This window comes from Elephantulus edwardii, unplaced genomic scaffold, assembly GCF_000299155.1.
Source record: "Elephantulus edwardii isolate Elephantulus edwardi_28Jun2011 unplaced genomic scaffold, EleEdw1.0 scaffold00112, whole genome shotgun sequence".
NCBI lineage: Eukaryota > Metazoa > Chordata > Mammalia > Macroscelidea > Macroscelididae > Elephantulus > Elephantulus edwardii.
In genome coordinates this window covers 1,192,280-1,213,135 of record NW_006399862.1, presented here as the reverse complement: position 1 = coordinate 1,213,135, position 20,856 = coordinate 1,192,280, and positions in this window count along the sequence as shown.

Below are 20,856 nucleotides of genomic sequence, written 5' to 3'. Positions count from 1 at the left end.
AATGTTCTCCAGAGTCAACCATTTTGAGTAATATTGCATGAGTTCCTTGTTTTTTAATGCAGCATAGTATTCCATTGTGCGAATATACCACAGCTTCTGGGAAACAACAATCTTTGTAGGTGGCTCGACTCTACCAGCTACTCTAAGGAATAAATATGTGTAATCTCTTGTTATTGTGTGTTTGGTTGTTGTGATTTACATCTTTTGAAAATCGAATTGGCTCTGGAAAACCACTGAAGAGTTTGCTATGAATGAGTTTTGAATCTATAGCACAAAACAATGACAATCTTCATGGAGGCTGACTTCTTTGGCATATTTTTCTCCCATAGAATGACTTCTTGTTATTGTTGTATACCGTCAAGTTGGAATTAAATAATAGCTTACCTACTAGTAGGTTTTCAGAGGCAGTTAAATCACACGTGAAGAGATTGCCCATCCTCCTGTAGAACAGCTGCTGGATTTGAACTGCACACCTTCAGAATTCCAGGGCAGCTTCTTATTTAGAAGGCCACCAGAACTCCCTATAGAAAGACCAGTGAGTTCAAGTCACTAACTTTGGTTTGCAACTTCTTTACCAAATCTTGTTTTCAGTCTGTACTCATGGGTGAAAATTAGGAAACATGAATGTAAAGGTTGAGCGTCTTCCTCTCTTACTCTGAATTCCCATCTTTTAGCTTATTGTCTTTCCAAGGCATTAATTTTTCTGTCATTTTTATTTATTGCTCAACTTTGAAGTTCACAGAAAACAATTGTAATGGCCATGGCTTGAGGTCTTAGTCTTTCAACTGATATCCTTGCTCTTTAGCACTTTGGGGAGGTGTTAGGCAGCAGATTTTTTCCAATGTAATACACCTTTTGATTTCTTCACTGCTCTTATCAGGGTTGATTTCTTGACTTTTGTTACTTCGGGTATGGATCCAGGTAAGATGAAATCTTTGATAACTTCGACCTCTTCTCCACTCTCAAAATATTTGTTGCCTGTTAGTCCAGTGGTGAATATTTTTAATTTTTTAATGTTGAGAAGTAATCCGTGTGAAGATTGAATCTTCTATATTCTGCTGTTTCAACTCCTTTTACTTTGAGCATGCAAGGCTGTGTCATTTGTGTAATAGAGGTGGTTAATGAATAATTAGATCCTGATCCCACATTCTTCTTTATGCAGCTTCTTGAATAATTTGCCCAGCATACTGTTTAAATAAGTCTAGATAAAGAATACAACCTAGAATCACATCTTTTCTAACTTTCCAATATGTAATGTTCTCTTGTTCTGTTCAGACAATAACTTCTTGGCCCAAGAATAGGTTTCATATAACATAATTAAATAAAAGTTCTTAGATTCACTTTCTTCTCAATATTATCTACATTTTTTTTATGATCCACATATTCAGTAAAGCATAAAAAACCACAAGTTTCTATCATGTGTTTTGTTCTCAGGCAAGATCCACCTGACACCAGTAATAATATCTTCAAGACTAAGTCTCTTCTGAATCTAGCTGGATATAAGTGGCAGTACCTTATTGATTCAATGTTACAGTCATTTTTTAATAATCATCAGCTTTGTTTTAGCTATTCTTTAAAAATTATATTGATATAAATGATATTGTGATAGAAATTGTATTGTTCAATAATATTTACATTCTTTATATTACCTTTTGGAGGGGAATTAGAATCATTTTGAGTCTCTTCCAGTGTGTTGGCCAAGTGCTTGTCTTTCAAATTTCTTGGGATAGGGTAATGATCATGTCCCAGACTGCAATGGTTTGTTGAAACAACTCTATTGGTATTTAATCATGTCCTGGGTTTATTTTTTTACCAATGCCTTCTGAGAAGCTTATACTTCTTCCTTAATTACCATTAGCTTTTTATCATATGTTACTCCATGAAATGGTTCAATATGGACCAATTCTTCTTAGTAGACTGGCTCTGTATAGTCCATCTTCTTTTGATACTTCCTGTATCATTCAATATTTTTCCCTATAGAATCCTTCAATATTAACAGTAGAATCTTGAAGTTGTTCTTCAGTTCTTTTAACTTAAAAAAAATTACAAAATTGTTTTCTTCCATTATGATTTTCTAAGTTCTACTCTTTTGAAGAGTTTCAGAAGACTTTTGATATCTACAAAGAAGAGTTTCTGGGCAATACAAATGGTTTAAGTGTCTAGCTGTGTGCCATTCAGAGGCACCTCGCTAGAAAGTTCTGGTGATCTAAGTTCTCATAACTGTCACTAAAATCCATAGGAAGCACCATTCTGCTTTCATATTCACAGTCACAAGGCAGAACTGATTCAAGAGCAACTGCTTTTGTTTTGCTTTTATTTACAAGGAAGAGCTTTCTTTTAAATGAGTGGTCTCATATGAATTTCTAGCCTCTCAAAATATATTGAAACATATATGGTTTTTCCTCCAAAATTCACTATTTAGGGCATTTTTATTACAGCATCTCTAGGAAACTAAGAAAACATATTTGGAATAAGCACATATGATATTTAATAGAGTAAAAGACATTTGTTTCTCTAATTCTTCTTACGCTTTATAGAGAAAAATGGATATTCTTTACAAAATAATGTTGGGAGCAAAGCTATATTACTTCACTATTACTTTTAAGAAAATTTATTTCAATATTTATGAAGACATTTCAAATGTTATATTCTTTGTCTTTTTAATAAAATACAAACATTCTAAAGTCTCTCACCAAGCCAATTAGAAAACAAACCTGCCTACTGCAAAAATTTCCAGAAAACTATGTATCATACTACATTCCTTTTTATAAATTTTACCAGGGACACGGTTTATATTGCAACTTGTAATACTCCACAAACATATGTGATACATAACAATTGTTTTCTCCAGTTATATAAAAATATGTACTCCACAAACCAAAGCTGAGAGCTTCAATGATATTTAATGGATAAATAGACTCTCTCTTGGAAGGCCTAAGTAATTAAGCATTTGCTTACAAACCTCTTACCAGTTAAGCAGATTATTTATCATCACACTAACATAATTCAAGAAGTACCATATAATCAAGAACCAATTTTTTTCTTTGAATCTCGCTGTTTCATCCAAAGTGTAAAAGGGGTAAAATATTTTTTAAAATATATAAGACAAAATAAAATAAAAATTATTTCTATGCTAGAAATGCCCATGAAGATCCACTCCAGGCCTGTCCCAGCATCCGGCCTCAGACAGGTACTAGCTGGTTTGTGAGTACATGGCAGGCCTTTTCTGAATCTTCCTTAAGTATCTACAAAGGCAGCCCCACCATAGCAGCCAGGTTCCAACAGGCCCTTGGACTTGGTGGCCTCTAGGCCTCTTGCCAAACACCAACACCAAAGACCAAGTTCAAGCACAGCCTGGGTCAAATATTCATGTCCAGGACCCCATCCTGCTACCCTGTTATGGTCCAGAAAAGGGTGCCCTGCACCATATTTGTATACCTGATAGTATTTCTAATTTGGCATTCGATGTACGACACCTATCTGTAAACTTGTTATATAGGGAATTGATTTTCATGCTGCTAAGAACTTTATTTGGAAGGAGGAGTGGCATCCACTTCCATAGTAGCTTGCCTCCGGAAACTCTATGAACCTGGAGAGAGGATGAAAGGCACCCAATCGTCAAGGACTCTCCTTCATAGGGTCACTATGAGTTGCCTGCGACTCGATGACACTTAAGAACAACAAGTACTTTATAGCTGGGCATGTACATTCTTGTTTGTTTACTGTTTGCTTTTATTAGTACAGCACTTGTCTGTCAGTCCACAGTACTAGTGTATCATGTGGGTTACTATGACATTAAAAATGATACCACCAGTGTTTCAAATGCAAAAAGGGCCACCCATGTGGACCGGTTGCAGCAGAGCTTCTAGATTAAGCCAGAATAGGAAGCAGATTGGCCATCCACTCCCAAAAAAGCAGGCCTTTGAAAACTCCATGAACAACAGAGAATGCAGGTATGTGTGGTATAAGAATTAAATCTCATATGGGAACTCACTCAAACATGAAGAGGAACAGCTGCAAACAACATTTGATGATTGAAACGTAGAATGTGCAGAGTATGAATATAGGAAAACTGGAAGTAGTTAAAAATGAAATGAAACACCTGAAGATCAACATTCTAGGCATCCAAGGAAATGTACTGACCTGGGTCACTTTGAATCAGATAACCATACGACCTTCTATGCCAAAAATGAAAAAAACAAGGTAAAATTGTATTATATTCATAATTAAGAAGACAAATTCAAGATCTATCCTAAAGTACAATGTCGTGATAGGATATTATCCAGACATATACAAGGAAGAGCTGTTAACAGTACTGTTACTCAAATGTATACATCAGCAACAAAAGCAAAAGAAGAGAAAATTGAGGATTTCTACTAACTTTTGCAGTCCAAAATTGATCAAATGTGCACTCAGGGTACATTAATAATTAACAATTGTTCATGACTGGATTGTAAAAGTTGGAGAAAATAAGGAAAGAGTGGTAGTCTGAAAGTACAGATTTGATGACAGAAATGAGGCAAAAGAGTGAATGCTTAAATTCTGTACATTAAAGAATTTTAGTAAACACTTTTTTGTTTTAAAGAAACACAAAAAAGTGACTTTACATATGAATTCCTCCTGACAGACTGCACAGGAATCGGATTGAGTACATCTGTGGGGGGGAAAAAAAATCACTGGAGAAGCTCATTATCAGGTATCAAAACAATATCAGGTGCTGACGTTGGAGCAGAACACCAATTACTCATGCCTAAGTTCAAGTTAGAGAGCTCTGGTGGCCTAGTGGCAAGAAGCTGTGATGAAATCTTGAAAACAAGTGCTTCGAGGTCACCAGTACTCCATGGGAGAAGGAAGGGTGATAGCCTTACATGCAATTAACTGCCTCTGAAAACCCTCTGTAGGGTCAGCTATGGGTCAGTTGGGAATATATGCTATACAAAAACAACAATAAAAATTTCAAAATGAAAATGAAAAAAAAATCGACAAGAATCAGCATATGGGATAGATCTTCAATATGTTTCCCACTAAAATGAAAAAAAAAATATCTTAAGAACAGATTTGAAGCATTGATCATCACTGATCAATAGACCGGAGGAGCTGTGGGATAAAATCAAGGGACTCATGCATGAAGAGATCCAAAGATTATTACAAAGACAGAGGAGAAAGAAAAAAACCAAAATAAATGTCAGAAGAAATTACAAAAATTACATTAGAGCATCGAGAGACAAGAACAAAGTGAAGACATGCTGAAGTAAATGACTTTGCTTGCTAAAAGGAGGACTTAACAGCTCTTGTTGCTTAAGATTAAAGAGTGTTGTTATTATTAAGTGCTGTCAAGTTGTAGGTGACTCATAGCAACCCTATTAAGGAAAGTCCTCAACATGTGTGTGACTTTCATCCTCTCTCCAGGTTCATAGGTTTCCGGAGGCAAGCTATTTCATAAGTGGATGCCACTCCTGCTTCCAAGCTTGTTTTAATTGAGGAGCTCCACCAAACACTGTCCACCATGAGTAACCATTATCACGTTTGGCACAGCAGTGTCACAGTGTTCAGCTTCACAGCAAGCACAGATCAAAGACTACAGACTTCAATAGGGATTCCATCTCAACATCAATATATCAGAGGTCCTTACCACTGGGCCAATAGGCAATTCAAGATAGATGGATAAAGGATTGAAACCCTCAATGAGTTCATCTTACTTAAATCATCACTTTCAGTACAGAAGATCACCCACAGTCAGAAGATCAAGACATGTAACGTTGTCAGGAAACTCTACAAATGAGTAAAAATGACAGAAGAAAAAAATGATGCTTTTGAGTTGTGGTCTTGGATAAGAGTACTGAATACCCCATGAACTGCCAAAAGAATGAGCAAGAATGTCTTAGAAAAGGTGAAGTCAGACGGCTCTGTGGAGGTGAGCATGGCAAAGCTTTGTCTCTCAGGCTTTGGGCGTGTTGCTAGGAAAGGCTATTCCTTGCAAAGGGATGTTATACCTGGAAACCTGAGTGCCAACTGAAGAAAAGAAAGACCCCCAGTGGGATGGATTGGCACAGTGACTGCAGCAATGTCTCAAGGGTGTAAGAGATGATGAGGATGGCACAGGGTAGGACAGGATTCATATCTGTTGTCCATAGAGTCGCTGAGTTGTACTCAACTCAATGGCACCATTGCCACCCAGAACAACATGTTAAAAATACACTCAAAAATAATGAAACTCATATGGAATACAGTCATTTTTATAAAAAAAATCTCATGTATTAACATTGATAGGATCAATTATTCTCAAATTAGTGATTATGTATAATACTTTTAAAGTGCTCTGGTGGCCTCATTGCAAGAAGCTGTGCTGCAATGTCTAAGGTATGTGGTTCAAATCCACCAGCTGTTCAGTAGAAGAAGGATGGGCAATCTCCCTTGCCTCTGAAAACCCTATGAAGGGTCACCTATGGGTTGGTTCCAACTTGGAGGTACACAGCAACAACAACAACATAATATTTTGAAAAAATAATTGAAGAATTTCCACTTACTGCTCTCTTAAATAACATGGCAGAAAAGATTTGTTTCATTAATTCTGGAATAACTATTTTACATATTTACTTGTTTTATGTTTTGACAGCCCGTCTTTTGATTTTGTCTTTGTCATACTCCAATGCAATTTTTAGAAACTCTTCTGGCATCTGTTTTGGTAATTTTGTATCTTTTCCAAACCATCAAGAAACCTCACTGCCTGGAAATCGTTCAGAGGAGATGAAGACAGGAAAGTCTTTCCTTTACCAACTCCACAAGCGGGATGAATTACCAAAAAGGTCACGGAAGGCTTAAACCTGCTAGGTCAGATATGTACCCACACTCATACCCTCCCTCTATCAATTTTAGCATTAAATTTCCTTCCTGAAGCTCTTACTACTCTACTACTTTGTTGTTGTTATGTGACATCAAATCACTTGCCACTCATAGCGACCTATGTAAAACAGCTGTAAACCCTGCTCTATCCTATGCTAACCTTACTGTTTCTTACATATCCACCCCCATTACTTCGGACTGAATCAATCTATCTCATGAAAGGTCATTCTCTCTTGTGCGGTCCCTCCAATGTCCCAAGTTTGGTATACCTCTCCAAGGACTGGTTCCTTCTTGCAACATGTCCAAAGTATGTCAAATGAAGCTTCAGAATCCTTGGCTCCAAAGAACAGCCAGTTTTCACCCTCTCCAGGATGAATCTGTTTGTGACTCTACTACTAGCTTCGGTAATTTCTTGAAATGATTACACAGAACTCACAGACAATACAAGTATGAAGTTTATTAGGAAAGTAAAGGGGTCGGGGGGGGGGAGGTACAAACACTCAGGACGTTTTTATTCCTGCCTAAGGAGAAAGACAGTTTCTTCTCAGGAAAAATCTCAGGTAGATGTTCCTCAAATCCTTGGGTTATTAGTTCTGGGTTCTGCTCTGTGCTTGCATTGTATTGAAGAGTCATTTTAATTTTGCTGATTGTATACCATTCTCACTTCACCAGTAAGCCTAGTTTAAGCTCCATATTAGCTGTCTATATCTTCTTTGCATGTTTACACTCAAAAGATATTATTTACCTTACAGTTATAAAGGAGCTCTAATAGCTGGTGGTAGAGTTGTACTGTAAACCCAAAGGCACATAACTCGAATCTATCAGTGTCTCTATGGTAAAAAAATGATTAATCTCTTCCTATGCAATATAAAGTCTCTGAAAACCCTCTGGAAAGTTAACTATGGATCAGTTCTGACTCAGGAGCATACAGCATGCAGCTAGCTATTTAATCTCCTTGATGGGCCACAAATAACCAATATTTGCAAAGTTCTATCTAGTCATTGATGCTGAAAGCTATGACATCAATGTATTAAATGCCGCAAGAGTTGCCCAATGTGACGGGTTTTAGTAAGGCCTCTAGATGAAGACAGACTAGAAAGACTAGAAGTGGATTGACTATCCATGTCTTAAATATTTAACATGCTGCTGAAAATCATAACATTAATATCACATGCAAGCAAAACACTGCTGAAGATCATTCAAAAGTGGCTCAAACATTACATAGATGGGAAAGTGCCAAAATGTCTTGTAGAATTTAGAAAGGGCTGTGGCACCAGGGATATCCTTGCTGATGCTAGGTGGATTCTACTAAGAGTAAAGAATACCAGAAGAATGTGTATTTATGCTTTATTGACTATGCAAAACCGTTTGACTGTATCGATCACGACAAGTCATGACTGACATTGAGAAGAATGGGAATTCCGTAGCACTTAATTGTGCTCATGTGAAACCTATACCTAGGCCAGGAAGCTGTTATACCAATGGAGCAAACACTTCATGGTTCAAAGTTAAGTAGGGATTGCATCAGGACTGTAGTCTCTCTCCATACCTAGTCAATCTGTATGCTGAGTAAATTTGAAAAACAGGATTTTATGAAGAAAAATGTGGCATCTAGATTGGAGGAAGAATTATCAATAACCTGCATTTTGCAGATGACACAAGCTTGTTTGCTGAAAGTGAGAAGGAATTGGAGCACTTGTTGCAGAAGATCAAAGAATTCAGCCTTCGATATGGATTGCAACTCAAAATAAAGAAAAAAAATATGTACCAATGGACCTATAGCCAATATCATGATGAATAAAAGACTAAAACTGTCAACAGCTTCATCTTACTTGAATCCACAATCAACATTCTTTGTACCAAAAGTCAGAAAAATCAGGAGGTGTACTGCACTGGGGAGGTCTGCAGTCAGGGACATCTCCAAATTACAAAGAACAAAGATATAAATTAGAAGACTAAGGTGCATCTGATTAAGGCCATGGTCTTTCCAGTCACTTGCTATGCATCTGAGAGCCGGATGATAAATAATTATAATAGGAGGAAAATCTATGCCTTTGAGCTGGGTGTTGGAGAAGAGTACCGAACATCCTGTTGCCTGCCAAAGAACAAATAAATACGACTTGGAGAAAGTGTAGCTAATGTGCTCCTTCGCCAAACATACTTTGAACATGTTGCTAAGAGAGCAACATACTTTGGGCATGTGGCATAGTGCTGTGTCTTGGAGGGGAGATCATCCTTGGAAGGGCAGAGTTTCAGTAGAGTAGAAGACTGTCAACTAGGTGGATAGACACAATGACTGCTGCAGATTCTAGTGTGTCAGGAAGTGCGAGGATGGCACAGGATAGGGCAGAGTTCAGAGCAGTTGTATATAAGGTCACTGTGGGTCACACTTAACTCCATGGTACCTAACAACAACCCAGCCATGCAATGAGAATGCCACCTACAATTGCTAGAAGAGATATTGTAACACAGGGATTTTGGTGGTTTGGTTTTTACCTTCAATGTGATAAATAAAAATTGCTAATACAAATGTCGTGACCTATTGTCAGAGAAAATCAGAACACAAAAACCAAGTAGTACTACTGCGTTCTGTGTGTGTGCCTACAAAATAAGTATGGAATTTTGTAACTAAGTGAACATGGCAAATTACAAGTATGTACTTAAAGAGACTGTTACCATACACTTATCTATAACTGAATTTCCAAATCGTGGCTGTACTTGAGTAATACGATTGTAATAGGTCTCATGGCACCATTGTTCTTATATTCTGAATGGTAAACTTTCATAATATTTTGTTTGTTGTTATGTGTTGTTGAGTCATCTGAGACTCATAGCGACCATATACACAACAGCCCTAAACAGTGCTCTATCCTATGCCGTTCTTATTGTCTCTGATACTCCTACCCCATTACCCTAGTCACTGAATCAATACATCTCATAGAGGGTCTTCCTCTCCTGCCCTGTCCCTCCACTCTCCCAAGCATGACAGCCCTCTCCAAGGACTGATCCTGCCTTGCAACATGTCCAGTTTGTCAGGCGAAGCTTCAAAGTTCTTACCTCCAAGGAGTAGCCTCATTTCATCCTCTACAGGATGAACTTGTTTGTTCTCCTAACAGTCCATAACATATCCAATACTCTCTCCAGCACCACAGCTCAAAGGCATCAATTCTCCTTCTATCTCCTTAGTCATTGTCCAGCTCTCTGAGGTATAACAAGTGATTGCAAAGACCATGGCCTGTATCAGATGCAACTTAGTCTCCAGAGAGACACCATTGCTCTTCAGTACTTTGGAGAATAGTAATAATAACACTATGTAAACCTGAATCCCTATATAGAATTGTTGACAAATGAGTGAACAACGCAAAGATTCTTCTGTAAGGAACCTAGCAGATCAACAGCTTTCCCACAAGAAGTTCCTTAGGCAATTTGATAACATGCCTAGGATTACTTTCTACAATATGGATATGTTATTCATGGTATATAACCTCTACTTTAAAAACAAAAACAAACCCAAAACTAAAAAAAAAAAAATCCTCTACTCTAGTTAGAGAGTTGAAGGGAAAGAGAAAGATCATTTCCATAGCATGGGTACAGAATTAATCAACTTCTTATTAACAAATCCCATGATAGTTTAGAAGGGAGGGAGAAATGAATTTACTAGGATAAATTTAATTTAGTGTTAGGTTAGAGTAAAAAAATTTGGTAACGACTGCTCAGAAAGGAAAATCAGTATCAAATTAATAAATCTCAAGACATTTCCAATATTTTGATTCCTTACAGTCTTCAATGCTGGAAATGTTGATAAAGAGATAAGAAAGTAATGATATGTACTGTGAAAGTATTTACTGTACACAGGCACTACATAAATATTTATACATATAAATTTGATGGGATTGTGATTACACTATACGTTATTTATTAAATAAGAAAATGAAAATGTGGAAAAATAAGTTCATAAATGATTCTCACCCACTTTTTCATTTGTTCAGACTCAAGGAGAAGAATCTAAATAAAACAGTAATCAACAGCTGAATGCAGGCTTGATTACTCACACAATTTAGCATGTTGCCTATCCACATCAAGACTGCCTTGATGTTATCTTAAAATCCAATTCTGGGTATAAATTAAAGCATAAGAAAGATATGTTGCTTATAGGTGTGAAAGTGTGATGGAGACCTGTAATGTTTTGATTTCCATGAACATGCCATTTTACAAAAATTAACCAAGCTATACTTTTAATTGCTGAGATCCTTGTATATATACTACACACAAATAAAATGCTGTTAAAGTATTGTAATACTATTTGTTCTTCATAATTATAACATATTCTTTGGTTAATGTGGGATTAAATGTTTTTCATATGCATGTATGTGATGGAAAATGAAACGTATAGAGAGCTAATAAGGTAGATTAACAGCGGTATGTTTGAGAAATAGAGTTTTGGTTATAAACGTTTGCAAGCTTTAGCAAGATTTTTAAGGCCACTAAAATGAGTTCTTCATTTCATACATAAACAACTATCTTCCTTCTGTTTATGTGCACAGTTATTATAAAAATGTCTCCAGTGTTGTTATTGTTGCTGTTAGATGCCATCAAATCACCTGCAACTCATAAAGAGCCTATGTACAATAGTTCTGAAGCTTGTCCTGACCTGAGCCAGTCTTATTGATTCCAACACATCTACCCACCTTGTCCTAGTTATGATATCAATCCATCTCATCCAAGGTTTCCTCTCCTGCACTGTTCTTCCATTCTTCAAGCATGATGTCTTTCTCCAAGGACCAGTCCCTCTTGGCCACCTGCTCAAAATATGTGAAACAGAGCTTCAAAATCCTAGCCTCCAAAGAGAAACTTGGTTACACCTTCTCTAAGACAGACCTATTTGTTTTCTTGGGAGTCCATGGTATGTTCAAGATGCTTCTCCAGCAGCACAAGTAAAATGTATCAATTATTCTGTCATCCTTAGTCATTTGTCCAGATATCTGATGCATAGCAAATAATTATGAAGACCGTTGCCTGGATTGGGCACACCTTAGTCTTTTCACTGACATCATGGCTTCTCAGTACTCTGGAGAGGGCCTTGACAGCAGATTTTCCTAATGCAATTTATGCTATTCAGTCAGAATTGACACACAGCTAAAGATTCAGTGAGTTGTCAGAGGCTGTAAATCACACAGGAAGAGACTGCCTGTTTTTATTATGAAGAGCAGCGTATGGATTTGAACCACTTGCCTTTGTTCTAGAAACACAATTTTTTACTCACTAGACCATCAGAGCTCCCTACAAATAAGCAGAAAAGTTATTTATGTGCTTGTTATTCTTGTTATATTCGTTATATTAATAGAAAGTTGTATAGTTCTGTACAGATTTCAGACGTGAAAAGTTAGAACTATGTTATTGTTGTTAGGTGTCATCAAGGCAACAATGATTTACAGCACACCTATGAACAACAGATCAGAACTTTGCCCTATCCTGTGCAATCCTCACTATCTTGACCATGCTCAAGCTCATTGTCACAGTCAAGGGATGACTGAGCCCTCCTCACAACAAGCCAAATATAAATGAGACCAAGTTCTACCATCCGTGTCCCGAAGGAATACAGTTTGCTCTTCCTTCAGGATATATTTGTTAATTGTTTTTACAATCCATGTTATATTCAATACTCTTAATCAACACCACAATTTAAGGTATTGTTTCTTCTCCTGTTTTTCCTATTCATTTGTGTTTAAAAAAAACAAAACAACTCAAACAATAGAAAGTACTATGAGTTGTAGCAAGTACATTTTAGTCTTTAAATTGCTATTTTTTTTCTTTATCATATTATAGTGGTCCTCGATAGAAGTCTATAGTGTAATAGAGAAGTCATTTGTAATGATACTTAGAAGGAAATAGATAAATTTGTAAAGGATCATTGATATTTCTAGAATATAATAGAGCCACAAATAGGAGGCTTATTTCTGAAATTCCTTCCAGTTGTGAATATTCCATAGTTGCTGTGTAGCTAACTTCTGTCAAGTTGAGTACAACTCAGTGACCCTGTGAATAATACATCTGAACTCTACCCTGTGTCATCTTTATCATCTTTGACACATTTAAGTTTATTGCTGCAGACACTGTATTAATCCATCTTGTTGAGAATCTGCCTCTCCATGGCTGGTCTTCCACTTTTCCCACCAAGTTGCTCCTTTCTGAGTAATAGCTTCTCCTAACGACATGTCCAAAATATGTGAGATGCTGCTTTACTGTCTTTGCATCTGAGGACAAGGATATCTCCAAAAGATATATTCTTTTTCCCCCCCTACTACTTTATTTATTTTTTTATTTTTTTAACTACTTTATTTATAAAACTCAAATAGAAATTTAAAAAAAATGCTTTCAACTTCCCTATGGCAGTCTGTGGTTATATTCCATACTCTTCTCTAATAACAAAACTCGATCGAGTACTTTGATTATTCCCCCTCCATCCTTATCCATTGTCCAGTTCTCAGATACACATCAGATGATTAGAAAGACTATGGCTTCAAGCAGGCACACCTTGATCTTTTAACTGACATTATCATTCTTCAAGACTTTGGAGAAATCTCTGGCAGCAGATTTTCTATGTGTCTCCTAATCTTCTGATTGTTAACACTAATGATGCTGACCCTGTATTCAAGCAAGATGAAACTGCTGGCAAATCCAATCTTTTCTCCATCTATCAGGATGGATGTTGCCTATTGGCCCAGTGGGCGACTATTTTTGCTTTCTTGATGTTGAGATGTAAACCATATTGAAGACACTAGTCCTTGATCCTCTGCAGCAAGCTCTCGGCTCCTCCTCCCTTTCAGTAACTACTTAAGGGGACATTAGAGCGCAGAAGGAGACTTGGTGGGATAGTACATAATATGACATGTAACTAACAGTTACAAATCTACCAGCTACTACTTGGGATAGAGATGGGAAACTTCTTCTCCTAAATATTTACAGTAACAACAACCCAGTGGAAGGTCACTCTGAGTTGTAATTGACTGCAGGGCAATGGTATCTGATGAAGTTGCTTAAAACTTAGATTGCTAACTGAAAGGTTAGCAGTTCAAAACCATCAGCTATTCTATGGGAGAACAATAAGGCAGTTTGCTACCCAAGAATTTACAGCCCCTGAAACATCATGGAGGAAGAGACCTACTCTGTCCCGTAGCATTGTGATTAGTCAGAAACAACTTGAGAGCAGTGGATTTTTTAAAGTGTCATTAATGGGAGTTCTGATAGTTTAGTAGTAAAGTATTGCACTGCCAAACTGAAGACATGATGTTCAAGTCCACCAGCTGCTCTGCGGAGGAGACAATCTACCTTAGAAAGACTGTACCTTAGAAAGTACCTTAGAAAGACTGATAGAGGATTAACTATGAGTCAGTTCCGACTCAGTAGTACTTAAAGACAATTTTTTTAATATTTTTATTTTACATGGGTTCAAAATCATCAAAGGAGTGTGTCACAGATGTGTTCTGTTTCCATACCTTTTCAATATGTATGCAGAACAGATCATTTGAGACTCTGGACGCTATAAGGAGTAATATGGCATCAGGATTGGAGGAAGACTCATCAACAACCTCTGTTATGCAGATGATACAACTTCACTTGCTGAAACTGGTCAAGGACTGTACGTTGCAATATGGATTGAAGCTCAAAGTCAAGAAAACAAAAATTCTCACCAGGGGCCAATTGACAGCATTGTGATAGATGTAGAAGAGACTGAGGTTGTTAATTTCTGTTTACTCGGTTCCACAATCAACACTCTTGACATCAGCAGGCAAGAAATAAAAAGCCAAATTGTTTTAGAGAAATATACTGCCAAAGACCTTCCAGAGTGCTTAAGAGTAAGGATATCGGTCTAGAGACTAAGGTGTTCCTGTTCCAGGCCATGGTCTTCATAATTATACATCAGAAAGCTGGACAATGACTAAGGATGACGAAAGAAGAATTGATGTATTTTAGTTGTAGTGCTAGAGAAGTATATTGAACATATCATGGACTGCCAAGAAAACTAACAGGTCTATCCTGGGGAGGGTGAAACCAAGCTACTTTTGTGGTAGTAAGAATTTTGAGACTCTGTCACATACTTTGGGCATATAGCCAGGAGGGAACAGTCTTTGGAGAAGGATATCATGATTGGAAGGATAGAGGGATAGTGCAGGAGAGGAAAACCTTTGATGAGATGGATTGACATAATAACTAGGGTGATGAGGGTAGACGTCATGAGCAGTGAGATTGGCTCAGGAGCTTTGTGTATAGGATCATTATGAGTTGTAGTTGACTCGACAGCACGTAACAAGTCACTAACATTTGTTTGTTTACAAAGTTCATATACTTTGAGTTTCACACTATCCTTTTGCCATATTGTGTTTCATATGATCATGCCCATTCATCATAGTTTATAAAATTAATCACCATTGAACTGTGCCCACCATTACCTTGTCTTTCCAAATCCCTGACATATCTCTCCTATGTCCTTTGCTGCTAGCCCCCGCTGCTGCCTCCATCCACCAAATTGTGTGACACTATGATTTCCCCCTGCCCATCCTCTCCTTTCTGCTCCTCCCGTTCTCTCCTTGGATCCCCATGAACGTTTTATTAGTTATCCTTCTATTTCTACAAAAGTGGTTTTATTCAATATTTGTTCTCATGAGACTGAGCATAACGGTCTCCAGTTTTGCCCAAATTATGTAGTAATTTTCAAAATTGTTGCTCCTGAGTGCTGCATAGCATTCTATCATATGACTATAGCACAATTTCTCAATCCATTCACTCGTGATTGGATATTTGGGCAGCTTCCATGTCCTTGCAATTGTGAATAAAGCTGCAATGAACAATGGTGTACAAATCTCTATCTGTGTCTCAGTCCTCATTTTCTTGGAGTGTATTCCTTGCAGTAGAATAGCAGGATCATATGGAATTTCTATGTTTGACATACACAGAAATGACAAAATGCCTTCCAGAATGGTTACACTATTTTAAACTCCCATCAGCAGTGTATGAGATTTCCCATCTCTTCTCATCATCTCTAACATTTATTACCTGCTGTCCTATTAAACATTGCCATAGTGACTGGGGTGAGATGGTATCTCCTTGTGGTTTTGATTTGCATCTCTTTCATTGCCAGTGATTGATTTTGAGCGTTTCTTCAGTACCTGTTGGCCATCAGAATGTCTTACTCTGTAAAAAGTCTTTCCATATCTTAGCCCATTTTGTAAATGGATTATCAGTCTTTTTCTTATGGAGACCTTGTGTTCTGTAAACCTTTGTTATGAGACTCTTATCTGAGATGTTATTGTCAAATATTGTTCCCAGTCTGTAGGTTTTCTTTTCACTCTGTAGAATGAGGGGACTTTTAAATGCACACAGGTATTTAATCTTCGGATGGTCCTATTCATCAACTTTATCCTCTCCTGGTTATGTGTTTCTGACTATATTTAACAATTTTTTAAGTAAAAAAAAATGTATCTAATGCATGATTTAAAAGGTGAGGAATTTCTTACAAGTTTAATCTTTTTTATTTTTCTTCGTTTCCCCTACTATTGAGTAAGGAAGGGACTGTTCTTAAACACCTGACACAGCTCTGACTGGGTTCATCTACTGATACTCATTTTTTTTCATATTATTCTTACATAACAATCAGTGAATATTAACTGAAATGTGCAACTTACACTGTGAAAGGAGGAAAAAACAAAACAAAAATAACAAGTAGGCAACATTTTTATTAGTTTATTGTAAACTTTAGATTTTATTCTTAGAAGAGATCTGTATCTGGAAATTGTTGAACATCGTTATATCACATGCAAGTCAAATATTTTTAAAGATCATCCAAAAGAAGGCTAGAAGAGTACATTGACAGAGAACTTCCAGAAGTTCAAGCTGGGTTTAGAAGAGGTTGTAGCATGGAGGATATCATTGCAGATGCCGGGTGGACATTGGCTGAAAGCTAAAAACAGCAAAAGAATGTCTATTTGTGTCTTACTGGCTATGCAAAAACATTTTATTATGTGAATGATCACAAACTACAACTGATATTGAGAAGAACAGGAATCTCAGAAAACTTAATTGTAGTCATATGAAACCTAGACCTAGAGCAAAAACTGTTTTCTGAACAGAGCCAGCGAACACCTCATGATTTAAACGTATTCGTTAGCATTGTATCTTTTCTTAATAATTATTCAACGTTTTTGCTGAGTAAAGCATCTGAGAAGCTAGACTTCTATGTCAAAGAATGTAGCATCAAGATTGGAGGAAGACTCATCAACAATCTGCACAATACAGATGATGTAACCTTATTTGCTGAGATTGAAGAGGACTTGAAACACTGCAAAGGATCAAAGACTATAACCTTCAATCTGGACGTATCTCAACATCAAGAAAAAAAAATCCTCACTTCTGGACTGATAAGCAACATCACAGAAGATGGAAGAAAAGTTGAAAATGTCAGTGATTTTATTTTACTTGGCTCCACCATCAACACCTCTGATACTAACATCCAGAAGGTCAGGACACATACTACATTGCAGAAACCTGAGGTCATGGGTCTCTCCAAATTACTGAAAAGCTATGATGTAATCTCAAGAGTCAGATGTGCTGATTCAAGCCATAATCTTTTTAATAATTTATTCTGCATCTAACAGCTAGACAATGAATAGGAACGACAGAAGAATTGATGTTCTTAAATAGTAGTGATGGAGAAGAACACTGACTATCTCTTGGAGTGAAAAAGAAAATTATAATTCTTGGAAAACGTGCAGCCAGAGTGCTGCTTGGAGACTAGGATTGGAAATCTTCTTTTCACATATTAGATATTTTTCTAGAAGAAACTATTCCATGAGAGGAGGATTATGCTTGGAAGGCAGATGGAAAGGGGGGAAAAAAGGAAGATTCTCAATGAGATGAATTGACACAGTGATTGCAATAATTTAATCAAGTGAGTCAGAGATGATGGGGATGGTACACGATAGGACAGGGTTCAGATATGTTGTTCATAGGGTTGCCTTGAATTATACTTGATTTTATATCACCAAACAACAATGACAATAATTGTTTAAAAAAGAAATAAAAACTCAGCAAAAAAATAAAATTGTATTTTTTATTCGTACATAAAATAATTTAAATATCCTCTGAATCTTCCATTAAAAAATAAACTTGGCTGGGAGCTCTGGTGGCCTAGTGGCAAGAAGCTGCATTGCAATCCCAGAGGTAACTTGGTTCAAATCCACCAAATTCTCTGCTGGAGAAGGAAGGGCAATCTCCTCCTGTATCAGGCAGATATGATTTGATGGTACACACACACACACACACACACACTCTAAAAGAAAAGAGAAAAGTAAACTTGGCATCAAATCCAACTGTAAACTGGTTGTTGAGTCAAGTACAACTCTTAGCAATGGTATACAACAGGGTAAAACTGTCCCATAAAGTTTTAACAAGTTGTAATCTTTTTGAAAGACAACTGCCAAATTTTCACCCTCAAAGAGGCTGTAGATAGAAAGTGCCTACCTTTTTAGCTACAGTCCAGTATTTTACCATAGTATCACCAAGGGTCCTTTAAATTTGGCATTTTATTAAAAATTTCCTTATATTTTCCTGTATTTTTCCAAAGTAAAATGCCAAATTATTCAGGTTCATGTGTCCTTCTATTTTTCCTTATAAACAGATATACATTTTATGTGGTCTATCAGTATAGTCTTAACACTAGTTCAAGAAAACTAAGATGTTAGAAAGAATATCCTAATGTCATCAATTTTTTATGTGTTCTTACATAAAGATGCTTTATTCCAATAGAAAAGGATTCTATTATTTGATGTTTTTATAGATTTTTAAAGCTATATTGTCTACCATGGGGTATAGTTTGATTATGTGGTGTGGTAAGAAGCTGTGCTGTAAACCTGAAGGCATATGGTTCAAATCTACCACCTGCTCCATGAAAGAAAGACAGGAAGTCTATCTCTTGTGATATTTACTGTGACTGACAACCTGCTGGAGGGTCAACTATAGGATGGTTCTGACTAGATGATACACAACAATAACAACATCAACTGCCTTGGAAGATATCCAACCAGAATAATTCTTGGAAGAATGATGAGTTGTTTTGCTTTTTTTTTTTTTACTTTGAATTCGTCTCAGGGAGTCCTGGGGGTCTGGTGGTTAAAGGCGTGCTGCTAATCCACAGGTCACCCTGTCTTTCTGTACTAGATTGAATCCTCCAGCATCTCTGCTGGAGAACAATGAGCAATTTCTTCTCAGTGGAGACCTGCTAGAAGGCCAGTGATGACTTGGTTCTGAGTTGACAGCTATGAGTGAGAGAGAGAATGAATTAAAGAGATTGCTAGGGAAAAAAATAAAAAACACAATGCAAAACAACACAACACATCTGATTGGGTAGAGGACTACTTAGAACAAGAGAAATCCTTCATACGATGGATTGACATGATAGTTTCAACAATTGACTCAAATATGCTACTAATCAGAAAGTTGGCACAGAAACGACAACATGGTGTTTCCTTCTGTTTGTGATGTAGTGATGTAGTGTAATATCATCTTTCCAGCCAAAATAGTCTTACATTTTGTAATCTTTGGTAAATCTTAGCCTCATGGTCATTACCACCTCATATGGAAGCCAAATGTATGTTGTGTGAACAAGATCACCATGTGGTGGGACATATCTTGAGTCCTCCATTTACCAGAACGTATGACCCAAGTTACCGTTCTTAGTTCTCTTGGGCACGTGTCTTACAGCACTGAGAACTGAATATATACGACTATACATTATGCAATACAGTACTTTTCATCATGAATCCTATACCTGACCTGATCCAACTCCTCATGCATGAGCACCTGCACCCCAGCCCTTGCAATGACCTCAATTTGCCTGCTCCAGCCACTCTGCAAGCTGGCAAGTCCAGTCTTAGCCACAGACTTGGGACTTGCCAGCTTCCACAAAAGCATGCACCATTTCCCTGAAAGTTTGCAAGTTTCTGTGAGATGTTGTAATGAATTAGACATGGACAGGAGTGCGAATGCTATGAGGGGTAGGAGGAATAGTTGATGTTAGAGATGATGAACTTGCTACAGTAGTTTCAGACTGGACATTCTCAAGTCTCATAGAAACCAGATTTGTATTAATCTTTTCAAATAAAAGTATTTGTGCACTGTTGTATGCTGGATCACTCTAAAACTGAGTTAATTTGAGAATACTTAGCAATACTATTTTAATAATAATGCAACATCAAATAATAATTGAGCTATTGCTATTGAGTCTCCCATGACTCATTGCAACTTTATGAGCAATAAACCTCACCCTATCCTGCATTACCTTAATGATCTCTGACATACTCAAACCTATTGTTGTTATTATGTGCCCCTGAGCTGGTAGCAACTAATGGCTCACCTTATAGTGGGTTTTCAGAGGCTGAAAATTCCATGGGAAAAAAAAATACCATCTTTCTCCCAAGAATCAGCTATTGGATTTGAAGACCCTTTGGACTGACAGTGAACTCCTTATCAAGAGGCATATTGATCGTGACAGTCGCTATCTGAAAGTAGGAAAAGCTGATTGCTATTAACATTCTCCCAATTCTAAAATGTAACCATTCCTTACTCATTTTGGAGCTAGTAAAATTGATAAGTAAATGGCAAATACCAAAATTTACTTAAACTGACTCTTATGTTCAGATAATTTTCCAAGAATACTAGAAGTGATATTCATGAGGTTATGGAATTTTTTTTGGTTGTTTTTTTTTTTTAAATTTCCAGAATAAATTTGCAACTTAAAATGGACTAGGTTATTCAGGTAGAGTATGACTACCATCACAGATTTACAAGACTCTTCTAAGTGGGTTAAACCTGGAAGCCTAAAAACTCATAATGGGAAATGGTTTAAATTTACACTTGAAAATGGGTATTTTGCTTAATGAAGCATGCATTACAACACAATTTTAAAGCATTGTTTCTATAAGAATGGACCAGAACTGATTATGGCTGTATTGACTAGAC